General features: G+C 61.1%; 1 long non-coding RNA gene across 1 annotated transcript in view; it reads left to right on the forward strand.

Moving 5' to 3' along the window:
* LOC308524592 overlaps positions 1–7681 on the forward strand; it is a 58255-nt gene extending 50574 nt beyond the window's left edge. Inside the window, exon 3 of the long non-coding RNA XR_013996416.1 lies at positions 7600–7681. This is a non-coding gene — a long non-coding RNA (uncharacterized lncRNA). The remainder of the gene's footprint in view (positions 1–7599) is intronic.
* The last annotated feature ends 9709 nt before the right edge of the window (positions 7682–17390 follow it).

Raw genomic sequence — 17390 nt, forward strand, 5'->3', positions numbered from 1 at the left:
AGATCATGCAGTGAGGACACTTCTGAGCCAGAACTCGAACCCAGGTTTCCCCAGCTCCAAGCTCGGTGCCCTTGCTCTGTGAAACACTGCCTCCTGGTGGCCACCTCGGCCAGAAGCGCTGGGGGGATTCTTGTGGGAAAGGGAGCTTCCGGGGCTGTCCAGGTCTCATACAGCACTCCCCTCAGGGTTCCCCTTGCCACCCTTCCCACAGAGCAGCTTGGGGGTTCCTGTGGATGGAGCCCCACTGTGTGCTAAGTACCTGTCATTGCACCCTCAGCTCAACCTTGCAAGGTGGGGGCTATCACCCCCATTCTAAGTGGGGTGGGGGTGGGGGAATGGAGATGAAGGCTCAGAGAGGGAGAGAAACTCACCCAAGGCCACACAGTGGGAGGCATCAGCGCTGGGGCTGAAATCAACACTGGAGGAAAGATGTGCCCGACACCCCCATCCCTGACCTCCGGGACCCCCCAACCACTCTCCTTCCTGGAGGAGGGGGTGCAGAGAGAGAGCCCCTCAAAGGAATACTGAGAAAGAGGTGCTTATAGGAGGTGGGGGTGGGAGACAACAAGAGAGGGGGTGCCTCCTGGCTGTGTTTTGTGTCTGGTGGGCAGTGTGGGTCCCTTCAAAGTGTGGGAGGGACACTGTAGAGCGACCTTTGTCACTCGCCACTCACTGTCACTGTCGCCCACTAATGATCAGCGCGGGAGGAAATGGGGCAGGTCCTCTGAGTGACGGGCTGGGGGCTCTGGGTGGGGGTCGGGGGGCCAAGGCCCCGTGTTAATGAAGCCGAGCCGCCCTGCCCAGGACTAAACTTTCTGCGGCTGTTTTTCAAGGTTCCAAAAAGAAATAAGGGGGGGCCAGGAAGGGAGGGCGTTGTTATCATGCCTCTTGCTTCATTTGCATAAGGTGAAAAATGTTTCCATAGAAACAACCGGAGTCTGTAATTTTTGAATAACGATTTCTGCATAAAGCACAACCTGTCTTTTCGCGAAAAGGAATTAAGAAATTCTCAGAAGCACTTCCCACCACAACAGAAAGCCCAGCCGCCCGGTGCCGGGAATGTCGCTGCGGGGGAGGGTCTTGGCTCAAGCCCCTGCCCTCTCTGAGCCTCAGTTTCCCCACTGGTGAAGTGGGGCAGGGAGGACTAGATTAGGACCAGTGGGGGTTGAACTTCACACACATCAGAAGTGGAGGGCGGGGGTGCTGGTGTGAAGCCCCCCATCCTGGGGCCCTCAGTGGGGTTCCCAGGCAAGGGGTCTGGCTGAGTTTTAACAAACTCTCCGCCAGAGTCTGGGACAGAGGCCTGAGGGCCATCCAGGCTGCAGGGGGCGGTCTGGTGGCCCCTGCCCACCGCCTGGTCCCCTCTGTGGACGCGTCCGGTGGTGTCCAGCCAGCTCCCTGGAGCGGAAGGCCCGTGCCTCGCCTGGGTGCCTCTGCCCCCTGGTGGCTCGAGGGCATCTCAGCACTGCTGCCCAGGGCTCCACCGGGGCTGGTCTCCCTCCAGGGGCTGTGAAGCTGGGGCCTGAGGGTCAGGTTCAGCAGGGAGAGGGACCCTAAGACCATCCTGAGACCAGCCCTCCCGCCTAGGTCTCGGGGCAGACAGCCTCCTACAAATTGAGGGGCCCCGGGTGCCTAGGGGAGTACAGGTTCCTGGGCCTGCCTCCGCCGGTCAGACTCAGGAGTCAGGATATGAAGGCTGAAGCGGACCGTGCGGAACCGAGGGGGCCTGGTCTGCTCCCTCGTGTGACAGATGGGGACACTGAGGCCCTGAGAGGGGCCCCGCAATCCGGGGGCAGCCCCACCCAGAGGCCCTGCTCTGTCCCAGCCGAGGCCCCGGCTGCGTGAGCCACACGGCAGGGCGACTGGGGTGCTCAGAGCACCGTGTGGGCCTCACAGGAGTCTAGGGCGCCTTTATTTGTCCTCGTTTAACTGTGGGGTGAAATATTGTGCTGGGCTGGAGCTGAGCAGGCAGAAACACCCCGAATCTCAGGCTTAATTAGAGCCGGAGGAGACGGGAGAAATGAGCCATGAACTGCCCAGGGCTCCCTGCCTTTTTAGTTTTAAGAAATGCACATATGTTGCCTCCTCAATTGAAGTATATCGACCCCAAGGGACGGTGACCTTTTGGGGGTGGGAGTGACGGCCGCAGCCCAGCGCTCCTGGAGCCCTCCTCCTCCAGGAGGGCCCCGGATCGCCCCGCGCTCACCTTAGTGCCAGGTTGCTGGGCACACGTCTCCTCTTAGAGAGGGGGCACGGTGCGGGGAGAAGCTGTAGACCACCTCGGTGTGGCACCTGGCCCGCTGCCCGTGCTCTGGGGCAGGGGCCACCCTGAGGGTGCAGGTGAGAGAGAGAGAGATGGCGGACATGACGCTGGTGGCTCACAACGTCTGGGAGTTCAGAGGATGGTCCTCACCTGCCCAGCTGTCTTCGGCCTCCCAGGCGCAAGCCCCCTGGCTGCCGGCAGGTCTCCCCCGGCTGGCGCTGCGTGGAGCTCGGGGCAGAGTAAGGAAGGACGGGACCAGGATCGAGGGCGGCCTTTAGTCAGACACGGTGAGATGGAGAGAGGGGAGGTGTGTGCCGTGTCGCTGGGAACAAGCTCACAGCTGGACAAAGTCCTCACCTGCCGGGTGACCTGGGGAAAGGGGGCTTCGCCTCCCTGACCCTCCACTTCCTCATCTGTGAAATGGGGCAGTGGGGAGGCTGCTGGGAGGATTAAAAACGAGTGGGTAGCCCTCGCCGGTTTGGCTCAGTGGCTAGAGCATCGGCCTGCAGACGGAAGGGCCCCAGGTTCGATTCCAGTCAAGGGCACGTGCCCAGGCTGCAGGCTTGATCCCCAGTAGGGGGTGTGCAGGAGGCAGCCGATCAATGATTCTCTCTCATCATTGATGTTTTATCTCTCTCTCCCTCTCCCTTCCTCTCTGAAATCAATAAAAATATATTTTAAAAGAAAAACAAAAAGCAAAAAACCCACAACAACAAATGAGTGTATCTGAGCAGCCAGCTCAGGAGTGAGTTCCCCAGTTTGGAGGCAGTGAGAGGAGACGGGGTCTTGGAGGAGAGGGGCTGCCCATGGGAACGGACTTGGGGGTCTGTGGTGGCTCCGTCGCCAGGAAGGCAGCACCCGCGCCCTTGTCGCCGTTGGGTGCCGACGTCTCTGGCTGCTTGTTGGTGACGTGGGGAGACTGCCCATCTCAGGGCGTTCTCACGGGAATGCAAGCCGCCGACAGGGCAAACAGTGACACCCCCATTGCCTCTGGGAGCGGTGACACCCCCATTGCGACGCAGGGCATGATTCTGTGCACAACGCAGCCCTCACAATCCCACTGGGAAGCGAGGTGAGAAGGGAAGGCCGGTGGACAGAGGGGGCCGGCCCAAGGCCACACAGCGAGAGGCATGGCGGCTGGGGTGGTGCCGTCTCCATGGACACAGCATAGAGGAGCCCCAAGGGCAGGTCAAGGGTGAATATTGAGAAATATTCCCAACAAATGCCCCGGGGCCAGTCTGGCCTGCGAGCACCGCTGGGACCAGGCTCGGACCCCAGTCCAGGCCCGCGACCCCTTGTCCAGTGCTCCTCCGGGCAAAGCAGCCCCCCCCCCCCCCCCCCCCCCGCCAGGCCCCGCTTCCCGGGAGTGCGTCTCCTCGCCACTGGAAGGAACCCAGAGTCGGATGAGGGTTTCGGAATGGTTCCGCCTGTGTGGCTGCAGCGCCCCTGCCAGAGCGGGAGCCGGAGGGAGGCAGGGCCCCTCTTTCTCGGGGACAGGTGGGCGGCATTGGGGGGACGAGACAGCCATCGGCACATCCCCTCTGCTCACTGTCAGGAAACTGCCTCCCTCCCGGCTCCGGAGGCACGGCGCCCCCGGGCAGATAATGGGATTCTGCGACATGGAGGTCCCTGGAAGGGAATGGCCGTGAAGGGCCGCCTCAAGGAGAGAGGCGACATGGGTCCTAGGAGCGCTGTGTCCTAAATTATCCTCCGGCAATGCCTCGTTTGCGCCACCGAGATGGGGAGGAAGGCCCGGGGGAGCGGGATACCGTTTTTCTTGGAAAAACAGAACCTACTCGGAAACACTTTGGGAGCCATCCTGAGAAGTAGGTGCTACCAGAAGCCCGGACCCCGGGGCTCCCTGCCGGGAGGTGAGGGAAGGCGGCTCCAGGCTGAGGATCAAGGGAGGTGACGGACGGGAGGCGGCTCTGAAGCCCCCCAGGGAGAGGACGAGGTGGTGGAGGTGCCCGCTCGGCCGGGCCCTGTGCCAGAGGAGGGCACCCAGGTGGGCGCCCTGGCCCCGGGCAGGAGCCATGGAGGCGGCGAAGGGTTGGAAGCCAAGGATATGTTGAGCCCCTGGCTGGCTTTGGGATTCCCTTTGCTTGGGGTGAGGGGGATCCCTTGGGGACCCTGGGAGGTGAGGGCGTGTGAGAGGACAGCGATGATGGCATTTGAGGCAAAGGGTCCCCTGGAGGAGGTATTGCTTTTGCTCTGAGTACAAAAGGCTAAGGCCTCTGTTCTAGGTCTTTTATTCGTTCAACAAACATGCCCTGAGCTCTGTCCTGTGCTGGGCCCGAAGAAGCTCAAGGGGAGTAATTGGGGGTGTCGTGGCCTCAAGAAGCCCCCTGGCTTCTGCACAGGCTGACTTGTGACACACTAAAGTCTAGGTCAGGGTGGGGCCTGGACAAGGCAGAGGAGGGGCTGCTCGGACCAGCGAGGGATGGAGAGGAGCCCGGCTGGGCCACTGAGAGGTCTTGTAACCCAGCAGTAGAAGGAACCTTCTAGAAGGAGAACGCAGTCCCGCAAAGGCTTGGAGGCAGTGGGGAGCCCCCAGCACTCGGGGTCTCCGGGTCCCAGTGGTGCTGCCAGGGACCCGCGTGGCCGGGGGGAGTGTTGGGAAGGAGCAGGAGGGCCGGGGGGTCCCATCACGCTGGCCCTGGCGGGAGGAGCTGGGGCCAAAGACAGAGGGAAGCCATTGGAGGGCCTTGCTGGGGCGACAGGTTCCATTTGAGATGAGGCTCAGGTAAAGGGGAGCAGAGGCTGCGGGCCAAAGCCAGAGGAGGCCGCGGGGTCACAGGGAAGAGGACGGAGGCGCTAAGCTGGTTCCAAACTGCCAGCCCCTGCTCTGACCCCTCGAGGCTTCCAGGGGTCCCCTCCCTCCTCTCCCACCTCCCCTCCTCTCCTTCCTCCCCTCCCTCCTCATCTCTTCTCAGTTCTCCTCTCTCCCTGCTCTGACCACCCTCCCGCCCCAATCCACCCCCCTCGCCCCTCCTTCCTGCAGCCCCCGCCCCAGCAGTTGCAGCAGAAGGTCATGGTTCTTGGGCTGCGGCCAAGGAGCAGGGGCTGCCTCAATCTCCCTCCCCTCCAGGCTTCTGGAGCCCTGCACGCCAGCCAGCCTGTACACCCCTTCCTGGGCCTGGGCGCCACGCAGCTCTCCGCAGGGGTGAGAGGGCGCAGGGCAGGGTCCCCTAAGCTCAGTTACACTTGCCCGTCGAGGGGCCCTCGATGTCACCCTTCCGTTCTCCCACCTGGCAGATGGGGCCGCAGACCTGCTCTGCCCCCACAGCGAGGCCAGGGTGGGGGAGGCCTTCTGGAGCCACAGGCGCCCCTGGAGAGCTTGGGCGCTGGGCTATGGGTGCATCAGTACCCCAGACCCAAGGCAGGAGGGCCTGAGCCCCCTTCAGAAGAAAGCAGGGGGCTCAGAGGGCGGGGATGGAGGGAGTGTGACCGAGACAGGGATCCTTCCACCTCGGGCCCCAGTAGCGGGCCCCAGGCTCCACGTAAGCAGACAGGCGGCCCCTCTGCTCCCCTCTTGGCGGGGGACAGAGGTGAGCTCATCGCGGCTGTGGGCTTCTGCGAGGCCAGGAAAAATCATCTCTAATCCCCTTCCCACCAGCCTGAGCTGGGCCCGGGCCCACCGCCGGGCAGGCCTGGCCCACAGCTGGGGGCATCTGCCATGCTGACCACTTCACCACGGGTCCTGCCAAGCCCGCTCCGTCCCCTTCCAGCGGGGCCGACCCCCTCCCTGGCTCTCCTCTCCTGAAGGGAGGCTCCTGAGGTCAGCGCGCCGCCCGCCAAGCGGCAGGGTGGATTTTCCATGCGGGGAGCCAAACCCAAGCTCCGGGCTCCACTTTCCTGCGAAAGTAAATCAGCAAATCTGGAACCCATCAGCTGTCAGCGAGGACGGAGGGGCAGGGGCCCCTCGGCTGAGGAGTCCAAGATGGACAACGTGGCCAAGGGATGGGCCTGGGAACGTGACCTAGTTCACGTCCTGCCTCAGCGTCCGCTCCCCGAAATCCAGGCTTGCTGAACTCGGGGGCCTGAGGGCTGCGGGGGCACCGGGGCAGGGTGGCACGGGGGGGGGGGCCTCTTCACGGGGGGAGGGAGGTGTGCGGGGGGGGGGGTCACGTGCATCCTGTGCTCAAAACTCAGTTCACCACCCAGTCAGTGGGTGGAGTTGCCCAGAACAGAGGTCTCCAGGGTGCCCGGGGGCTGCGCCAGGGGTCTCTCGGCCCATCACACCCTCTTCCACCAGGCAGCCCCCTTGAAATCTAGTCGACATCTTGGGCTTCTGAATAAGAAATTGCTGGAATGCTGGGCCAGGTGCCCATACCGTGCGGCCACCCTCCAGTCCTCCCGCTCCCGACTCTGCTATGTGAGCAGGAGCCCAGCAGCCTGGGTTGGGGTGGCGGGGGGAGACACGCTGCCTGGCTGTGTAGGAAATGGCTGGTTTCAGGATGTCACTTAGCCGGCTGTCACCAGCTCAGAGACCTCCTTGCAGACCTGTAAGCTCCAGGCTCCAGCTGGGATTCTGCTGGGGATGGTCAGGGGTCAGAGTGGAGTGGCCTCTCCATCGAGGGTGCCTCCTGAGAAGGACAGTTCAGGGCAGATGGCCCTACAAAGGAGGGCCCCGTCCCCCATGCCTGTTTCCTCGTCTGTCAAGTGGGTATACTCAGAGGCCCTCCTTATGGAGTTGCACAGATGAGGTGAGACGATGCCCCTAAAGCTCTTAGTGAACGGCGGGGTGGTGGTTGCTGTTGTTCACATCATTATTCATAACCCCAGGTCCCCACGGACAGCCTTCGGCTTCTGCAAGTCGGCACCACTCCAGGGTGGTTCCTGGGACTCGGCTTCGTGAGGAAATCGAGGACAAGAGGCCGGGGGAGGGGAGGTGCCCTGGCCCAGGGCGCCGGCGGTGGAGGCAGAGCCGGTGGTCTGGGTGCCAGCCTCGAGTCCAGGCTGTTTCTCTTCCCAGGGCCACCTCAGCAAACCCTTCCAAAGAAACAAGGTCACAGTCCCGTGTGAGCCGGGGCGGGAACCAAAGGCAGCTCCGCTCTGTGGACTTGGGAGCACGCCGGCCCCAGCGAGGCCGGATCACGGGCGCCACTTCTGCCTGCGCAAGCAGCTTTCAACGCTGCTCTGCAGCCGCCTCCTCCTGCGCTGGGTGTTTATGATTTTTTTTAAGGGCCTCATCAAAGAAAATGCAATAATGATGTTTCTAACTTAACAGCCGTGCTTAACGGGATGAATTATTCACGGCAGCGAGGAAACGGGGACTCTGCAAGCCGGGCCAGCTGAAGCGGTCCCCTCCTCGGGGCTATTTTTATCTTTTACAGCCTTTTATCCCGGGAGCCTCCTGGTTCAGAAAGTGCGGGGAGCCCTGCGCGCGGCGCCCAAGTTGGCAGGGCGTCAAGGCTGAAGCGCTCGGCGTCTGGGAGCTTCTGCCTCGAGTGCGGAGCGCAGGGAACTCGAGGAAGTGCGGGCTGCGGCAGCGGCAGTGCCCGCGCGATGGCCCAGGCGTCCTGGGCGCTTAACCGTGGAGGGCGCTGCAGGCCTGGTGCCCCATCGTGGGCTCCGAGCACAAGGGAGACATCTGCCCTTTCCTCTGTCCTCCTCGCTTGCTCCTGGCATTCCTGGAATGAAAGGGTGTGCCGTTCCGTGCAGGGCGCCTGGAGCAGCCGCCCCGAGAGAGGAGGCCGTTCTGTGGTTGCAAGGCTGCTCAGGGTCAAGTGAGGGCCAGCAGGGGCCCGAACTCCACGGGCCATGCCAGTCTGACGCTGCCAGACCCGTCCAGGCCCACGTGCTTTCCCAAGCACCCTGACCGTGCCGTCCAAGACAGCAGCCCAGACCCGGGGGGGCTGTGGGGCACTTGGAATGTGGTTGGTCCCAGTGGGAGCGCGCTGGACGCTGGACGGTACAGGCTCAGAGCCGCGGCGGGAGCAGGGAAACGACCTCATTAGTATTTTTTTTTTTTATATCGATCACACATGGAGGTGACAGTGTTTTGGATACTTTGGGTCAAATAAAATATATTGTTAAAATTAATTTCACCCGCTCGTTTTACTTCTTTGAATGCGTCCACTGGAAGGCTTAAAAGGAACCCACGTGGTTCTCCTCTGCGGCTCGACGTCTGTTTCTATTGGGAGCCGCTGACCCAGAAGAGAACCAGGAGGCGACGAACAAAGGCTGTCTGTCGCTGGTGGGAGTACGGGAGACGTTTTCCCCCTTTTGTGTTTTTGTTGTGTGTGTGTGTTTTTTTTCTCTCTCCTGTATTTTCTTCATTTCGCTTCCAAACGAGCCACGCTTGCTTGATATCAGTACAGGCACGGCTGCTATTGTTTTTCACGAAGCCCAGGGCTCCTTGGGAAGTGGCAGTGAGCTAAGGAGCTTCCCTGAGCCAGCGATAGGCCAGCGATAGTGTCACCCACTGTGTGGTGAGAACTGCGGAAGCGTTGGGGGGGGGGGGGGGCGGTGCTCTGAGGCCGGCAGAGATTAGAGCTGGGGCTGGGGGTTGCCAGCTCAGGGCCCCGGCAGGCAGGAACCCAACGGAGGGGTCGCAGGGAGGTTTGTTGGTGTGACACAGGAAGTGGCACCAGCGAGGACTTGGGGCCTAGCAGGGGAGCCTTATGGAGGTGACACGGCAGGAAGCTGCTCCCCCTTCCCGCTGGGGGCCAGCGTGGCGGTCCCCCCTCCCCTCGCCGGCAGAGGGGAGGCTGCTCTGGAGGGAGGCCAAGGTCGGGAGGCCCAGCAGGGAAGTGAGGGGCCCCAGCTCCACCTCCCAGGCGAAACGATGTGAAAAACACAGCGAACCCTTGCTGAGCACGTCCTGCAGGGCCAGGCGCGGTTCCACATACTTGACATGGCTCCCTCAGCCCCAGCTCCACCAGATAATAATTGTTATTATTACCATTTCAAAGGGGGCGGGGGGCTGGAGTGCAGAGCCCCTAAGTGGCTTGCCCTGGTCCCAGCTGGTAACCCAGGTCCCTGGCGGGTGAATTTATGCGTCCCAGCCACCGGGGGCGCCCTGCACAGCAGCCCGAGCCCAGGGCCAGGGCCGCGTGATACGGCAGAAACAATGGGAGCCACCCTTTAGAAAAGTAGAAAGGAAAGGTGAAATTAATCTTACTGATACATTTTCTTTCACTCAGTGTATCCAAAATAGTATCATTCTGACATGTAATTAACAGGAGCGTGATGAATGAGATATTTCACATTTTTTTGGTCTTTGGAATGCGGCGTCGCGTTGCACATTCTCTGCCTTTTACACGCTCAGTAGCCACATGTTGCTCGTGGCTACTGGCTTGGACCGTGCGGCGAGAGCCTGGAAACGTAAGATGTAAGCACTAGCCTGGGGTGGCGACCGGTCCCTCTCATCGGCCAGCCCTGCGGGTTGGTGCCGGCTGCCTGGGGGCTGGCGTGGAGGAGGCTCTGAGGCAGCGTCCCCACTCAGTGCGGGAGGACGGGACTGATGAGCAATGCCTGTGTGAACAGGGACAGGGACTGGGGCAGGGCCCGGGCCTCTCGCCTGCTGCTAGTGAGCCAAGCCTGCCTCTGCAGCCCTGCGGTGGGCACAGGAGCACACACGGAGGTCGCTGGTGAGCCGCCTTCTCTGCTTTGCGGTCTGCCTTGAGCCAGGCTCCGTGTACACAGCCTGGGTTGTGGGCCCAGGCCCTTGCACCTCCACTTTCTGGCTGTGTGACTCCAGATAAGCCACTTCACTTCTCTGAGCCTCAGTTTCCACATCTGAAAAATGGGCATAAGGACTGCGATGAGGAGTCAAGGAGATGAAGTGTGTGAGAGGCTGGCACCCAGTAGGTGTGGCATAAGAGGTGGCTCTCTGCTCTTCCTTTTTTTCAATTCAGGGACCCGCCCACCCCCCAACCTCCATTTCACTCAGGATAGGGCAAAGCCTGTTCCCACCCGAAACCCTCTCAGGAGGCAGACAGCGCCTCGCTGTGCCTGCCCGGTGATTTCTCTGCCCCACCCAGGGCCGAGTGAGGTCTGCTGCGCTCTCCTGGACGTGCCCCTCTGAGGGCCCCTCCGTCAAGGCCAAGGACAGCCTCAGCCCTCAGCAGGCCAGCAACAATAGCCTCAGCATCTCAGGCTCCGCTGGCAGGCACGCCGTGGCCGGCTCCAAGTGGGGCCTCCACACCTATCAGGCGACCGAGGGAGCTGAGACACTGCCAGGCCCATGTTTTAATTACTCCCTCCAGGACGCCGCAAGCAGGACGCCTTCCCGGCCTCCCTGCAGGATGCTGGCTCTCCTCCAGCCAAGCGAGCAGCGGTCTCCCGTGGCCCCCACGACTTCACACCTTCCCCAAAACACCCCAGGTTCCCTTCTGGGGAGGAATGTACATCCAGCAACATCTGGCAGAAAATGAACGGTAAATGGCGAACGTGTTGGCGAGGCAGCGACTGCAATTAGGGAACAACAGGCTTCTCTAAGTACGAAGGGGAAAGTGAATCTCTGGCCAACAGAGTTTAATCAAAATGTTTTATGCAAGATGTATTCCTGACCCTGACAAATATTCCCCCTCTTGCTGGAAATTAAACAAATATATTGTCAGCACAGATTCCAATGAGCGCATAAACAGATGTGGCCGCTGGAGTCAGGAGGTGACGGGTTTCAGCAAACGGAGATGAGCAGGGAGCAGGCGGACCCTCTGGGCTTTGAGCAGCTCGGCGGTGTGGGGGCTGCGGGAAGCAAGCCTCGCGGCCTCCCCTGTGGCACCCCTGGCCCCCACCCCCGAGCTGTGCCCTCGCCCCTGTGTGGCCTTATCTTCTGAGTCACCTCCTGAATTCACTTCGGTTCTGACTCATGCCCCCCTGTCCGGCGCGCATTTGCTTCGGCATCTGTCTCCCCTGGCAGGCCGTGTCCAATCCGTCTTCATGCCCCCTGGCACCGAGGACAATGCCTGGCACATGGAGGAGCTTGAACAGCTGCTGGTGGGAGGAAGGGGAGGGAGGCGGGAGGGCTGGCAGGTGGTGAGGTACAGGGGTCCCCTGGTCTAGACCTGTCCAGCGTCAGAGTCTGGGGAGCAGAGTTTCAACTCGGCCAGGGTTCAGCTCTGGGAGGCTCCGTTTACCCATCAGGAAAGAGGTTCCATCACAGACCGACGCTACCCGCTGACTCTTGAAGGTGGAGGGACCAAGCCCAGAGAGGTGGCGAGGGCGCCCAGAGAGGTGGCAGGGGTGCCTGGAGAGGTGGCGAGGGCACCCAGAGAGGAAGCCCGTGGGGCAGCCAGGGCTTCTCCAGGACGCTGAATCTAACGCCCGTGGTTTCTCTGTTACCTTCCCCCGGGTGTTTCTGGGGGAGTGTAGGCTCATGGGTCATCCCACTGGCTGTAGAAGAATCACCTGGGAAACTTGAAAATTTTCCAGTCCCCAGCTTCGCCCCATCCCCCCGCCCCCGCCCCCACCCTCGGAATTCTGGCTCAGAAGAGGCAGGAAGGACCCTGTGTCTGGGAGAAACTGCCCAGGCCATTCTCATGCCTGGGAACACTGGGAGCAACGGGTGCGGACCATCCATCTTATAAATGACTGTAAATATTTGTGCCTTAGTCACAAGCACTTCCTTGCATCAAGGCGGGCAAAGCCGGTGGAGGGAGGAAGAAGCAAGATAAAATCAGCCTGGCTGGAGGGGGAGGGGGCGGGGGGGGGGCACTCTCCACTCTCCACTCTCCAGCCCTGCCCCTACCTCCTCCTGGGGGCCCCAGGGACTTCCACTGCACAAGGAGGCCGGGGCTGGGGAGGAACGCTCTCTGCCCCAGCAGCTGCCCACCACAGCCCGCCACAGAGAAGCCTGGGCCTTCCTCTCTCTTGATGTTGGTCTCATTATCTAAACAGCACTGGCTGCAGGGGTGAAGGGCAGCAGCCACCCAGGCGGGCATTGCAGAGTGATGGATTCTGGGGTCAGACAGGCTGGCGTCCTCCTTATGTTATTGATGCAGAAAAAGAGCTCAAGGTCAGAATGGCCCCCATCAACACCCTGGCCTTGAGTCTATGAAGCTGAACTCCTTCTCGGGCTGAGCCTCTCCTTATGAGACTAGGAGAGGATTTAGGGCAGTAATTAGAGACTTCCAGCAGACAGTCCGAGCTGGGTCTCGAGGGGTGTGAGGGGACGATGGGGACGGGGGGCTGGTGGGAGGTGCTGAGGTTGCGCTCACAACCCCCAAGCCCACCTCCTCACCCACCCCTGCCTGCCTCTCCCTCATTCCTGGCCCCTCTCCAGCAGCCTACATGGGTAGTGACCACCATCACATTTGAACAGCACAGCACCAGATTTGGCGGGGGCGGGGGGGGGGGGTTCCTTTCCATTTTACAGATGAGAAAATCGAGCCCAGGGAGGCCAAGGACACAGGATGTCACCTTTACCAGGAGCAAAATGTCATTCCCATTTCTCAGATGAAAAAACTGAGGCTAGCCCTGCCGGTGTGGCTCAGTGGTTAAGTGTCAACCTATGAACTAGGACAGTGATGGCGACCCTATGACACCTGTGTCAGAGGTGACACGTGAACTCAGTTTTTGGTTGATTTTTCTTTGTTAAATGGCATTTAAATATAAAAAAAATATCAAAGATATAAGTCTTTGTTTTACTATGGTTGCAAATACCAAAAAATTTCTATATGTGACACGGCACCAGAGTTAAGTTAGGGTTTTACAAAATGCTGACACGCCGAGCTCAAAAGGTTCGCCATCACTGAACTAGGAGGTCAAGGTTCAATTCCTGGTCAGGGCACATGCTCGGGTTTCGGGCTTGATCCCCAGTAGGGGGCGTGCAGGAGGCAGTCAATGAATTATACTCTCTCATCATTGATGTTTCTCTCTCTTTCTCCCTCTCCCTTCCTCTCTGAGGCTCAGAGAGATGCAGTGACTCACCCAAGGACGATGGCAGGAGCCCTGCCCCAGCACCCACCCAGGGCCCCACATCACCCGGTCACCCCAGCAGCCCCAGCCCCCCGGGACCATTTATGTTTGTCTTGTGTTTGGGGGCCAGTGTGTGGGAGCAGGTTTGAAGAATCATGCTTTAGAGCGAAAGGATTGACGTGGCCAGACTCAGGCTGTCACCGTAGGTGGGAGACCACAGCCGAAGGGGGTGAGCCTGGCCCACGCGGGCAGTGGGGAGGGTGGGGTTGACCCTCTGCAGCCTGGGCCAGACACAGATGGCCACCTGGTTGTCCAGAAGGGGTGACAGGGCACCCTGCCTGCAGTGTCTATTCCCAGTCACCCACTCCCGGTCCAGGAGGCGCCCTGGCCCGGGACCGATTCCCCAGGCCTTCCCCGAGGAGCATCGATTCGCCACGGGCACAGATGGACCGGGGGATGCCCGGAGGCAGGAAGCGTACCCACGCTCCTCGCCAAAAGACCAAATGGGCCCTGGCCGGGTGGACACGGGGATTAGTGCCCTCCTGTCCCCCACGCCGCAATGCCTGGTCTCATCTCATAGGAACGTTCCCGTGGCAGTGCCAGGTGGTGCCAGGTGGCTGGCGCTCACAGACGGGGCTTGGCCCACGGAGCCCCAAGTGCCATGGCCGGATCTTCCCATGGCCGGGTTGGCCTGCTCTGACCACCCGGCCAGTTGTGTCTACACCTGGGCCTCATCCACAGTGGGGGGAGCCGGGGGGGCTCACCCCGGGGCTGAGTGAGCTGCTGGCCTGGGCCAGGGCTAGGGGGCAGGGGCCCGGGCCTCACGGACGGACAGCACTGCTCGGCACAGGGGTGGACTTGCCAGGGAGACGGGCTAAGCCAGAGCAGGCGTGGGGGTGACAGTGGCCACCAGGGAAACTGCTAGAATCAAGCTTTGGAGGGGGTGACCCCACAGGCCACTGCCCTGCTGGGACGGGAGCACCCCAAACCCTCACACTCACATGCACACGCACATGCACACTCCTATCACACACCCTCTGGCTCTCTCCCTCACACGCAGGCCATGCCGGGAGGAAGGGGCCCGCCCTGTGTCCGGAGCCGAGCGGAGTGGGACAGTGCTGTCCAGGCCCGGGAGGGAGGTGGCCAGCTGCCACTGGGCAGTGTGGCCTGGACTGGGCCTCAGGGAAGCCCCTTCCCCGCCCCCAGCACAGGCGGAGGTGCAGCCCAGCTGGAAACGTGGCTCCCACGGCAGCTTGGCCGGTTTGAGTCGTGACGCCCGTCCCCCCGGTGTCCTGCCCCCGGCACATCCTGGGCTTGGGGTGTCCGCCCCTCCGAGGGGCTGGCGGCAGCTGGAATTGTCTCAGCCCCGAGCAGAGGCCCCCAGATGAGCCCCAGCACTATCGTGCCTGACCCTGGAGGTGCCTCCCCGACACTGGGGACCAAGTCACATCGGGCTGGTGGTGGGTGGGGCTCGAGTCCTGCCCTGTGGGGTCAGGTCTTTCCTCAGATCCTCAGAGACCCCAGCCCCAGGGGCCTGTCTGTGTGGGAGCCTCGGGCTCCGTTTCCAGGTGCGGCCGTGGGAACCCAGCCCCGTTCCCAGCTGCACCCGTGGGAACCCAGATTGCTCTGGAGAGAACCTGGGAGAAGTGTCTGGGGAGGCCTTGTGCCCCCGGGGCCCCTCCCTCAGGATTCTGGGGGTGGGTGGGGTCCCCAGCGCAGGCTGAGAACTTTTCCAGAAGGCTGCCTGTATGCTGGCGACGTGCACGTATGTGAATTCTTTCCCCTGACCCCGAGGCCTCTGTCAGGGAGGCACCCTTGGCCGGGCAGGGGGCAGGGCAATGCAGGGCCCGTGCAGGGGCTCCAAGGGGCGAGTCCCCCTCCCCTCCTGAGTCAGGGGGACGCAGTGGCCAGGTGAGGAGGGGCTTTGCTGGGGGGCCTGCCGTTGGCTCAGGCCTGAGGTGAGGAGGGGGAGATGACCAGGTTATCACATATGGGACCGCTGGCCCAGCCTGCTTGTCATTCCACTCAAGCTTCCGTCTGCGCCGGCTTCCTGGAATTTCAGTCTATAAACTGGCCATACGTCATGGGCCACACGGCCGGCTCAGGCCTTCGCCGCAGCGTCTGTTTTAATGGCTTTTCTTTAAGGAGGCCCAGGCCTGTTGCAAAGTCCCATGTGACAGAGCATCTTTCCAGCAGGGGGTCCGAGATAAAAAGCAAAGTGTGGGGGGCAACGTGTCTTCCCGGGTTTTCGCTCGCACAGCTCGCCCGTCCCTAGCAACAGTGACTTCTGCCTGCTGGGTGCCAGGTCCCCCAGGGAGGAAGACGGGGGGGCTTCTGGCGGATGCGTCCTGGCCTTGACACAAGCCACCTCCCTGCTTCATCCTCTTTCCTACCTGACAGACTCGGGTTCACCCTGCAGCCCTGGGGGAGGAAGCCATACATACCTCACCTAGACCGAGCAGATGGAGGGGGGAGTACTTGGGCCGGGGCATTGAAAGGAGGCTGCCCAGAGAAGGTGCCGGGGGAGCTGGATTCTGATGGGTGAAGAGGAGTCTGATGGTCAGATAAGGTGGAAAACAGCATTCCACAGCGAGGAGGCTGCATGTGAGCCCTGGAACGCTGAGAATGCAGCCTTGACGTGGGAGGCCTACTGTGCGGGCTTTGGAGCCTGGTCAGAGCTAAGATTCAGGAGAGCTGGCTGATAGCATTGTCTGTGTGTTTACTGCTGCGTCTCACTCACACACACACACACACGCGCGCACACGCGCACGCACACGCACACGCACGCACGCGCGCGCGCGCACACGCACACGCACGCACTGCATACTCTTGTAAAAACTGGATGTTGAATGCTGCTTGGTATACAGTGAAAGAGGAACAACTGGGGGGAAATATTCATTCCAGGCTCAGGAACTTTGCCTATGCTGTTCCCTCTATCTGAAACACTGTTCCACACCCCACTTCTGCCACCTGGCATCCTGATCTTGTTTCTGGGGTCCTTGCAACCAACCTGCCCCAGGCTCAGTTTCCTTCCCCGGGCACATCGGGGCCGATCGCACAGGCTGGCATTTGCCAACGAGCAGCATTCGAGTCTCTTGCCATCTGTTACAAGCGCCAGTTTTCACTTTCCATCCCCGAGGCTCGCTCACGGGAAGGAAGGGGGCGGAGGCAGGCAGGACCCCTGTGCCTCTCCGAGGGGGCCAGCCGGGCCCCCTCTCTCCTCCCGGGTCCTACCTTCTCTGGTGGCAGGACGGGGAGGAGCGGGCGGACTGTGTGGCTCAGTGCGCCGCCCTTGCCCTTGCCCGCCCAGGAGCAATTTGCTCTCATTAGCAGGCCGCGCGCACAGTGTTTGCAGGAGGACTGGCTTCCCGGCCGCCGGTACTGCAGGGGAAATTTCCCTTAATTATTTTTTTATAGCCGAACTTTTGTGTGAGAGGGTGTGTTATTATCCCTGCCTCGCTGGAGAGTCATAAGCCTGCAAGAAGCGCCATAAATAAAACTTTACTTAATATTCAAAGTCCGAGTGATGGGATGATGGATGGGGGGTGGGGCGGCCACGGCGGCGGCGGCGGCGGGCCTGCCTTGCTGGGCAAGGCAATTACTTGGAGCTCGCTGTAATCAGGCCCGCGTCCCCGCTCTGCACTTTGTTTTTCCAACTTTCTCATTTAAAACCCGGATGGGCGACATGGTATCACATTTGTATTGTGTCGAGCGAGATTACTCGGGCGCTGCTGCGCGCCAGGCCACCGAGATGGCAATATTTTACCTGAGCGTCCGCCTTTGAAACATCGAAGCCTGGCAGCGGCAGCGACAGGGCCATGATTTGATCCCCAGATTCCGGAGCTTTGGGGACAAATGCCGTGGCGGTGGAATTAATTTTTCTCGAGGAATAGGAGAGCTGTAACTTTTCCCTCTATTATTTCAGAACCGCCAGGCTGATCCTCCGGGGGCCTGAGCTCCAGCTGGGGAAATGGAAACGGTGGGGGCCCTGCCGTGAGTCCCGGCCCCGCTCCGCGCTGCCGTTGTCTTGCCCAGAAAATGGAGGGGCTAGACAAGAACATGATGCTTTGATCCCCCTTACTCATTTGACAAGTATTTCTTGAGGCCCTACTGTGTGCTGAGAGCCGCTGTAGGCACAGGAGTGAGTGACAGTGACGTACAAGAGAAGCGAGACTTTTGCTCTCCTGGAGCTTCTGTTCTGGAAGGGAAGACAGAATAAACATGGCAGCAGGCAGCTCCTTCCACGGAGGTGGGCAGGCCA

This window comes from Myotis nattereri (genome assembly GCF_964212035.1).
Source record: "Myotis nattereri genome assembly, chromosome: 1".
Taxonomy (NCBI): domain Eukaryota; kingdom Metazoa; phylum Chordata; class Mammalia; order Chiroptera; family Vespertilionidae; genus Myotis; species Myotis nattereri.